Genomic DNA, 11,189 nt, shown 5'->3' on the forward strand with positions numbered 1-11,189 from the left:
ACTTTTTAAATTATATTACTTTTATAATTTTTTCATATTTTTTAATTCCATTTTAAGAATAATGGTATTCATTGTAAGACAATAGTATACGTTCAATTTAAGAACTCTTAAAAACTCCAGTAAAGACAAACATATTACATCTTAAATATCCCAGAGGGAACTACATTTTAGGGATCTCCCTCATAAAAGCAGTGTGCTCTCAACTGTCCCCAATTTTTAAAACAATATCTATTTTTTTAAAATTTAAACACTGGTAGTCCAGGTATTAATTTTTGTTATCTTCTGTTTTCATACCAACTCCCATACCAATTAGAATGTCTCTTAAACCATGGCTTAAATGTACTATTATAACTCCAAACACAGCAATACAATTACAAGCTCTTCTTACTATTCATCTCAAATAGTTTTTTAGTTGAAAGTACCAGGAATTCAGAAAATACCACTATAGCATAACTTTCTTAGGTTTTACTTAGTTTTCAAATCAAAGGTTTTTTAAAAAGCTTGTAAGTATTTTTTTATAGGATAAGGCAAATGTACAATAATACCTCAATCGGTATTAATAACTTACTTGCAAACTGTGTCTCCAAGTAAGTTTATTTTCAATACCAGAAGATAATAAAATGGTTCTATTCTTATTTTAACTTTGCACTACAAACTTAGGAGCCACATTTTTCGCCTGTTTTATTTTAAAACTACCCGTTCTTATTCCTAATATACCCTCCCCGCCATTCACCAAGATGATAACCTCTAACTGACCTTACTGACTTCAATCGCTTCTCTAACCATGTTATATCTGGCTGCTGATCTTTCTCATTTTCCTTCATGTATTTCTGTTCAATGGCCTTTAGCAGAATTCCTTATTTCTAATCCAAACTTTTTTAGATTCCTCCAGCTCAGGTCACAACCTTATAAGCTTTATTTTTCATTACATTCATTTAAAATAGATGCTACTTCAAACAAGGAAAATGCTTGCATTCCACAAGATCCATCTCTGTGCTTTTTAACATACCCTCCCCCTAGCTGATACTCCCTACCCTCTCCACCAATCTTTACTTAACACTTCTTCAAAATCTAGATTAAAAAGTATTTTTCCCAAGAATCTTTTCCAGTCTTACTGTATACTGTTCATATGATTTTGTGTCAGTCCAGTAATTCAAATATCTCATTATGAAGCACTCTTTAAGTTGTATCTTAGATAATGACCTCTTTGGAGCAGGAACCACATCATTTGCTCTATGTATCTGCAGTCTTACCCTGGTGTGTATAATAATTAACCCAGTTAAAACAAGTGAAGGTTGGGAGAAATACAACCACGGAAACAAGGTTTTTCTGAATCCAAAAAATTAAATCTCCCAAAACCAAATTCAAATATAACATTCATTTTTTCAAAACAACACAAAAACATAGAACATACCCTTAAATATTTTTTTTCTACACACAGAAGTCAGGTCTTAAAGCTATAATAACATGCTAATTGTTTTGTCTGTAATGTTCTAGCTCTAGCCCAAAAAAGCTATTATATAAAGTCTTAATATTTTATAGATAATATACAAACTTTTTCAATGTCTAATCAATTTTACTTTGGCCTTCTATACTTCACAAATACAAAACCTACATAATAAAAGTTCACAGATGAGGTTTTATTTCTTCAAGACAACAATTAAAATTCTTGGAGCAAGAGTATATTAAGCAAACTTGGTACAGATTCCAAAAAACAAAACTTCATATAAATACTTTCATTCATAAGCTCAAAAACATTCACAATTCAAACATTAATTAGAAAGTATTTTCATGTCCACTTCTGCACAATTTACAAAACATATTCCTCAAAACTTGGCAACTAGAATGTGATGATACATATTTTCATTGTTATGTACTTTTAACAACTTTATTATAAGTGATACATATTTCAGAAAAAAATCTTTCTCCCAAAAGAGAAAGATTGTTACACTACAATAAGGCTTCCAGTGCTCAATATTTATGAAAAACAATGCTGTAACCATTAATCCCATTTGGAAAAAAAATGACTCAAGCACTACAGGAAAAAAATCATGATCAATAATTCCATTGCAGATCCATTTACAAAGTGTCCTTCATGGATTTTAACCATTCAAACTTTTGTGCAACTGTCCTTAAGGTAGCATTCTCATTCTTTACACGTAAATGGCAAAATCTTTCTGGTTGAGAGTGGATATTTACCTGTAAACAAAAGTGCACCAATTTATTCCTCCCCCTACAATCACAATCAGAAATACTCAAATACCTTATTAAGTAATCTGAAATGCCTGAAAGCTAACTTACATAATGCCTAGAAGCTACTAATAAAGAGGTTCCAAAAAGCAGCTATATAAGGAGGCAATCCAAGATCTCTTCTACCTACTTCTTGGCTATATGCCTAGAGAATACTGTAATGAAAGCAAGCCAGACAACTATGTTATCTACGGAAGCAATTCAAACCCCTGCACTCTAAACAAATTTTCTGGTCATTAAAACTAACCTCTAAAAAGTTACTATTAATGAAAACTAAGAAATATCTCTCTGATGTTGGTATATATCACACTGGAAAAAAACAGCAGGGCCACAGTACCAACTACCTATCATCTGATTTACCTCCAAATTCATCCAACAATGCCAATGATAGAAAAGAAAGAGACAGATTCAGGCGTCATCTCTCACTACCCTTGGAAAGGGCAAATATGCCATAAGCAAGTTCAAAAATAAGCCAAACCTATTTAAGATGATGGAGATCAGAATATGCTTACTTCTTTGAGAAAGAATTAATAAGAAGGGGCACAAGGCACCTTTTTCAGTGAAGAAAATGTTATGTATCTTGATCTGGGTTGAAGTTACCTGGGTATATATATTTGTGGCATTTCACTGAGTTGTACTCATAAACGTTGTGCACTTCAATATATGTAAATTATATATAAATAAAACATTTAAAAACAAGTCACCAATAATGGTAAAATCTAAAAAGCTCTTCTCAATTCTCATCCTTTTTCATCATTCTCCATCATATTTCTAGTCACAGGACACCAATATTCCCTAAACGCAACTCTTTCCCCTTATAAGACCCACAAGGCTGTGTTAGTATTCTGCCAGCATTTTTCTTATTCTGCCTCGTATTAATTCACTTAAATGTTAATTCAACATTCATCAAGTGCTCATGTGCAAGACATGGATTAGGCACCCTCCAGCATCCATCCAACACACACACACACACACACACACACACACACACACACACACGTAGAAACCAAATTCCCTAAGCTGGATTCAAGCCACTCTATTATCTGGTTTCTAATAGTGTCTCCTATTTTAATTCCCATCACTTCTTTATGGGAATGTTCTTCCCCAGCATAGTCTTTTCTCAACTATCCTTTAAGACTCAGTTCAATTTCTACTTTATCCTTTCTCCATACTTGTATAGAACTTACTGTCTATATCTGCACTGTCCAATCCGTGATTAATGAGCACTTGAAGTCTGGCTAGTCTGAATTGAGATATGCTTTAAGTATGTAACACACACTGGATTTTGAAGACTTGGTGTGAAAAAAAAGAATGGCAAGTATCTCAATGTGTACATGTTGAAATGATAATATTTTGGATATACCAGGTTAAATAAAATGAATTTAATATTAATTTTACTTATTTCTTTTTATTTCTTAATGTGGCTATGAAAATATTTAAATCACATTGTGGCTCAACATATTTCTACTCGGCAGTGCTGACCTATACAATCGATTTATAAATGTCCCACAAATTATGTTTTAATATATGGCCTCCACCCAATACCAGTGTAAGAAATTCAATATTAAGCTTTTCTCTTTTTATATATTAAAGATTATTACATTAAGAATTATTAATAATAACTAAACAGTTGATTTAAGTACCTATTTAATTTTAATATCAACTTTAAAGATTTTTAACAAGGAAGCTTAAGACATTTCAAAGCGTAAAAATATTTTAAAAGTTCTGTTTTCATATGGCTATAAACTGAAAATGTCACCTACATTTTACATATATCCATTTTGAGTTAAATGTCTAACCAGAAAGGATAGATAGTAGTATTAAACTCGTAGAATTTCTAATCCCAGAGTGTTAGTTCTAATTAATACTTTTATTATTAAAATATGAGTATTTTAATACTCTAAAATATTAGAGTATTTTTTCTAATTAATTATTTTTCATCTTAGTCACTGAGTAAAGAAATAAGCAGCTTCTATTTTGACCAATACCACTGTATCAATGTCCAGCAGCCAAGACAAAGAACCTTTATATGGTGGTATGAATAAACAATGTGGGCAATAAGACACCACTTGAAATAAGGGTATGCAGAAAAACGCTTCTATAATGTTACGTTTCATAAGGAGGAGACAAAACTTACAACTGTATAAGGTAAAAACATAGATATACAGAAAGAAAGGCTAGGAAGGCAGAATAGAAAAGGTCTCATCTGTAGAATCAAGATATGCCTAGGGTGAAACTTGGCTGCTCTACTATTTACTATCTACGTGACCCAAGTCTGAGTTTGTTTTCCTGCATATGAAACGGGAATATATACATATCACAGCATAATTATAAGGAATACATAGTAGATGCTTAATTAATGTCAGCCTCATCTCCCTTTCCTTTAATACTAATGATTATATAATGGTGACAAGATAATCGGTGACTTCACCCCACTTCCTTTTCCAAACCATTGAAAATATTTTTTCAACAAATATTAAACTTCTAATATTTCATACTCACACCCCCTCCTCATGTGAACTTAAAAGTACTTTTACTAACTGCCTTTTACAGTTTCTTTTAAAGTTTAAAATTTGTGTTTGTGGTGGGGAAGGTAGGTGGTACAAGAAAAACTTAAAGTGGGAAATAAGTTTAAGACTATACCAGCACAGATATATACAAAACAAAGAGAAGTGTAGAGAGGAAAACAGCAAAAGGAAATGCTGTTTGAGGAAATTCCCCTGACTCAGACTAAGCAATGAAAAGGTAACATTCTTCTCCTCAATCTAGCTTTTGCTGAAGCCACTCCTCACTCTCATCTGGGGTTTCTGTGTACTTTATATACAAATACACATAGCCACTCACCTTCTTCTCTCTACTAATGGTCACCACCATCCTCATGGTCAAAAATTTAAAGGGGAGTGAAGAAATTGAGGATGTTGTAACAAAGCAAACCAACCCACTGGTTGGGAAAGCCCTTCACTCAAATGCACTCACTCCCAAATGCATTATTATCATCATCATCATTAGCTGACAGCCATAAAAGAGAATGTGTTCCTGAAATACTGACCCTGGTTATAGCTTTAGCTGCTAGTACTGGAGATGCCACACTTTGATGACTGTCTCTTACTTCCTTTGTAGATATGGGCCTCAAAATGGAATGTTGGAAAAAGTATACAACTTCAGATCACTCACAGGTGAAAATTTCACGTTACTGTAGGAAACACAATTAAACAATGATGATAATAATAATAACTATTATTCTAACAGCTAACATTTACTCAGCATTCATTACATATCAGAAAGCTAAGGACTTTACTACATGAACTATGTAATATAAACCTACACCTCTGTGAAGATTTCTTATTGCTAAATCTACTTGCCTAGTGCTCACACAGCTAGATCTTAACCCCACCAGTTTTACTTCAAGGCTTACACTTTTTAAACCTTATCCTCCCATCCTGCACAAACTATTCAACAATAATTAGGAACCATCCCTCCCCCAGTAATTGGTGTTTTGAAAATACCAGTTATGTCTGACATCTTCCTCAAGAAACTGATGAAAAGATATTATACTTTCAAGTAAAAGGATAAATACTCTGGAAGAAAGGATAAAAATGTTCATCTTTCATAAATATTAGATAAATAACTGATATAACACAGGTAAATATGGTTTGTAAACTGTACTTTAATCCCAACACTTTATTAGGTGCTTTTTAATTTGAAATTATACTTTTGACTCACAACATATTTAGTTTCCTGACTTTGTACAAAGTCTTTTAAAAGCTGTATTTTCCCATAGATACAGAGAACAAACGGGGTGGTTGCCAGAATGGGGAGGGGCACGGGCAAAATAGGTGAAGGGAATTAAGAGGTACAGACTTCCAATTTTAAAATAAGTAAGTCATGGGGAGGTAATATAATATACAGCATAAGAAATATGGTCAATAGTATTATAATAACTTTGTATGGGGTCTGATGGTTACTAGACTTATCCTGGTGATCATTCCATATGTATTTAAATATTGATCACTAAGTTGTACACCTGAAACTAAAATAATATTGTACATCAACTATATTTCAATTAAACAAAATAAATAAAGCTGTATTTTCAATTTCAATGAATGATATACATACGAAAAAGCTTAATACCTAAAACATTGTGTTTATCACTCTAACCAACTTCACTTCTATCACAGTTTAGACTAATAGAATCATATTTCAAGGAACAAATCACTCATCCATACTTTACACAAAGTTACCTACAAAATCACAGTTCCAAGAATCCCAAATGAAATGGGAAGGCTACAGCTTACAGAGAGAAGAGGAGAAGGGCAAACGTTAGTAGAGGGAGAGTGCAAGGGAAATCTCTTAGAAACGCTAATCTTAATACAGTCTCGCTTTCCCTCAGCCAAGAGAAGTATGCACTGCTGTTGGTGCTACCCTAGCATTTTTCTCCTCTTCCTCCTCTTGAAATCCTCGACTTTTCTCCTCCTGGAAAGTTTATCTCACAGGACTGCTAACATCTCTCAGCAGTCAAAGGATCGTTTATCTTGAATTTAAAGGAACAAAAACATACTAACTCCTCCTAATCACATAAGAGTTCCCAGTAAATTCAGAGAGGATAGTAACTTCACAGTTCAGCTTCAGCAGATCTAAGAAAAAATTAAACAGTACAGCAACTGAGGCCCTTGAGAGGAGAATACACCTTTTTCATGGAGACTCCAGCTATCTGAAGAAAGACCACGAATTGAAGTTGGTGTTCTACCTTCTAGGTCTCAAGTGATCTTTATGTTTGGTGTTTTGTTTTGTTTGGTTTTGTTTTAAGAGGGGAAAGAAGAGAAATACTTTAGCCAACCAGCAGGGTGAGCTAGTGCTAGAATCAGTTTGATTATTCTCAGTTTTCTCAAAATTCAATGACATAAATGGGTTGCACTATTAAAAGCAGCTATTCCCTCCTAATAAAACTGAATTAAAAGACACCACTTCTAGAACTGCTTCAGTCAGTGCTACACAATTCTGTTCAATATTTACAGATTCTCCATCTACAAAGCAGACATTCTCTATACCAGATGGATTAATAACAAATAAATGTAAAAAAATTAGAGCTTATTTGAATATCTATCCAAAATATTATAGTATCCATCCTTTATTCTCATGTTTTATTTTACAGACTATCAATTTAAAAATTTTTTAAACATTAAAAAAGAACTGCTAAAACTAGCGTTCTTTAAAAATTAGGGCTGGATAATTCAACATTCCAATTTCTGCATTTGGTGCAAGCTATAGTTGCCTCAATATATGTCTGAAAAAGCAGTCATGAGAAAAGCATTCCCACAAGAGTAAGATCCCCTGCTTTCCTTTAGAATCGCATTCTGAGAAGAGTCTAAATAAGTAACCCTAAACACTAGTAATATATTTGGGGTGAGAGAAAGATGAACCTGATCTTTTCTAACAACCAATTTCTTTAAATTTTTTAAATTGCAGGTAACCCCACCACTTCAAGCAACTGTCCTGGAGTCTTTCTTTTCTCCTCCTGTTACCCAATACAGTCTCAATTCAACCACAACAAACTTCTCCCTCTTTTATAACTTGAATGACAAATTAAACCTGCAAAAAGTTTAAGGTCTGCAGGTGACAGATTCACTTCATAATTATTGATACAGAGAATCCGGGAGTAATCCTAATTATCACAAAACCAAAGTATAATTAAATCCACTCACATAGTGTTGAAAATTAAGAAATATATCAACTTTCCTAGAAAAATCAATAATTTAAGTGCATCTTAAAAGACCCATAAAAACTTTAAAACCCTAAAGACAATTTACCTGTTTTTTTTAAACGTGATATCTAAAGAAGTTAAAGATAACTGTGGGATCCCATCATAAATGATTTTACTACTTACTGAATTTCCTAACAGATGTTACAGATTTACTACTCAGCAGCAGTACTAGTTAGTCTTAACAAGTTGTTTTTAACAGGAGGCAAAGTGGTATGTCCATTTTTCCAACTAAAACACTATTACAAAATGAAATGCACTAGCATCACTGTTTCAAGCCTCTATCTCATTTCTTATCTAATAACTACTAGTAATGGCAATTACTTCAAACTTTCCTAGAAGTTTATCAAGCTACCTGTTTTGGTTTTTCAAATTTCTGGGTCGATTGATTTGAAAACCTCAGAATTCAAAAGCAACATTGCTTTGAAATGATCTGAAATGTCTGTATTTTGTAACTGATTTTGTTTCACTTTGGAAGTCACTTTAAAAACTAAGTTACCATATCAAGTTAAATAAAAGTTTTAAATTATTGTCACAGAATTTCTCATTAATATAATAGTATCTGAATAACAAGTACTCTCAAGCATACTCCCTTGTTTTGTTTTATAACCATTATTAGTTGCAGATGGTCACCTCCTTATCCCAGCAATGTGACCAATGAAAAGACTAATGGGGTATAAGTTGAGAGACAATTTTCCATCATGCCATTAACTTAATCATCTCTGGCCCTCAATATACTGAAAAAGAGAGAGTAATACTAGTTGTTCTCTAAGATTCCTTCTACACTAAAACTATATGATTCAATAATAATTTTGCTGATATTAATATATCTCCTATTTGTTAATACAAGAGTGTTCTCTATTAGGAGAAAACCTAAAAGGGGGGAAACATAAATCTGGGTTAAAAAAAAAAAAACAAGGAAAATCAAAGTTTTAAGTAATGTTGAAAAGTTCAAATTCGATGTGAACAGAGATCTAAAGCTAGTTATATAAATGTGCTTAAATATCCCTTCAATCAAGTAATTTAATTTGTTAACGTGACCTGGCCAAAACATTAGTTGTTTCCCAATTTTGTACTTCAAATGATACAAATATACCAAGTATGATGTAGATGTAAGTGCAGTATAAGTTTAAATTGTTAGAAATTCTAAAACTTACACCACCATGATTTTAACAGCAATATACATATCACTGCATTCATACTAGTCAAGCCTTCATGTTTCACCTATTAAAATGTCTAAACTAAACTGTAACTTCTTTATAATTTTTTCTTACAAAAACCTATCGATGTAATATTGCTGCCATCTAGTTCCCTGGATACTTACACATATGACTGAAGGCAAACAGCAGGTTTCCTTTCTTTGAGCAATTTGAGTTGTCTATTTTTTGAAATGCTCTTTTTCTTGTGGGACCAAAACTATGTAACTAAACTACTGCAGAGAGGCAACATATTATTAAGGCAAATCTAATCTATCATCCAGATGCAACAAGCCTGGCATTAGTTAGGACCGGCCAGAATAGATGATGGTGTTTTGGTTATTTCTGTTGAAGTTATTAACTTGTATACAAAACAGAACCATCATTCAGGCTCTCAATTGTGTTTCCTCGTTGAGTACTTCTTAATGACCACACAAAATACGAAGTCTAAACATAAAAGTTTTATAACAACTAAATTTATGTCAATATTACTTAAAACAGTTCAAAAAAGTTTTCCACTAATGTTGCTAAACCATGGATGGATCCCAACACGAGAGTCGTCTGTGGAAGTCTCGTAACAAGAAACCGTTAGTTCCACCACCTAAGTTTCCAATCACTGAGAAGGGTCTGGGACAACTCATCTTCAGGTTCACGGGAGGAGTGGAGCACACCTGCTTTCCTCTGGCAGAGATTAAGCTCCCAGGGACACAAAGGCCAGGGAATCAGACCTGGAGAAGCAAAAAGCTTTAGCTGGACACCCACCAAGCCCCTGGCAACCCAAACACTTTGAGCGATTTACCTCTTGCTGTTACTTCCCAGGCACCTATCGGCATAAGATCTTGCAAAACAGGGGGAGGGGAGGGCTCTGCGGTCCTGGTCCCACGTTAGGGGAGGGGTGTGTACAGTTAACGCCAGAGCCTACGCTTCTGGCCGAGGCAGAGCAGCCCCAAAGAGAGGGGTTGGTGACTGCTCTCGGACCGCCCCGTTACTCAGTGCATTGCAATGGCGACCGCAAGGCTCCCCAAGCCGCCTGATCTCGGCCCCTTCCCCCTACTGCTTACTGGCTGCTCAGCTTCATGTGACTAAACAAAACCCCCAAGTCTAGTGCCCAGCTCAGCCCCTTTGTGTCCGCTACCGGATCCTCCGACGCCGCCGTGGAAAAGTCCCCCCCCCACTCCCCACCTCCGCCGAGTCCCGCCCCGCGGCGGCGGCCGCCGCTCACCTCAGGCACCGCCGCCCCCCGCGGCCGCCGCGGCCGCCGCCTCCCCGAACCCGGATCCCGGGCTCCTTGTGTAGCACCAACTCCGCCTCCTCGGCCGCCGCCGCCATCTTAGCCTGTGCGGCAAAATGCGTCCTTTTGGATGGTTGGGACCCAGCCTAGGGCGTAGCTCCCCGGGCCCGAGCGCCGAAGGCCGGGTCCCCCAAGTTCCTCCGCCACCCTCAGTCCCGCCGCCGCCACAACCCAGAGGCCCGAAACCCACACGGGTCCCGGCGAATCCGACCAAATAACCACTGAAACTCACAGTTTGGTGCCGTGTGCGTCAAACCGGGGCGACGTTGGGAGCGCGCGGCGTCCCCGCGTCACACGCCGCTCTGTACGCTACTCGGCTCCAACGGCCCCCCTCCGCTCCCCGCTTTTCGCCTTCGGCCCCGGTTCCCACGGCGCAGGCGCGCTGCTTTCCCGCCTCTTACCGAGCTGCGGGCCGCGGGGGCGGCCAGCGAGGAGCTCTCCGGTGGCTTCGCGCTGGTGGAGCGCCTGGGCCAATTACACCAACGGGTGCAGCAGAAACAGTGCACCACTGTTCTCGGGTGCCAGAAACCCAACAAGGTCACCTCCCCCAGCGCTGACCTAATCACTCTCAAGGAGGTTCCCGCCCCAAAGTAGGCACGCTCCAAATATGGTGGTGCCCAAACTCTGCAAGACCCAAACACTTAGGCAAGCCTAGGCCCTTTAAGGTGGAACAGACCCATATTTGATTTCCACA

At 36.6% G+C, this 11,189-nt stretch overlaps 1 protein-coding gene across 11 annotated transcripts in view; it reads right to left on the minus strand.

Moving 5' to 3' along the window:
• The window catches only part of ZNF644 (zinc finger protein 644), a 127,765-nt gene extending 116,785 nt beyond the window's left edge, over nucleotides 1-10,980 (minus strand). For 2 of the 11 annotated variants that reach the window (XM_068540280.1, XM_068540269.1), the window contains exons 1-3: nucleotides 10,897-10,980; nucleotides 9,333-9,932; nucleotides 5,300-5,443 (exon numbers count right to left, since the gene is read on the minus strand). The gene's annotated coding sequence lies outside the window, so the exon portion shown is untranslated. Of the gene's footprint in view, nucleotides 1-5,299; nucleotides 5,444-9,332; nucleotides 9,933-10,426; nucleotides 10,540-10,727; nucleotides 10,862-10,896 lie in introns of those variants that run through there. The other 9 variants (XM_068540279.1, XM_068540271.1, XM_068540273.1 and 6 more) reach the window with 8 other exon arrangements.
• Between the last annotated feature and the right edge of the window lie 209 nt (nucleotides 10,981-11,189).

Source organism: Eschrichtius robustus, chromosome 3 (genome assembly GCF_028021215.1).
Source record: "Eschrichtius robustus isolate mEscRob2 chromosome 3, mEscRob2.pri, whole genome shotgun sequence".
In the NCBI taxonomy this organism is placed as follows: Eukaryota; Metazoa; Chordata; class Mammalia; order Artiodactyla; family Eschrichtiidae; genus Eschrichtius; species Eschrichtius robustus.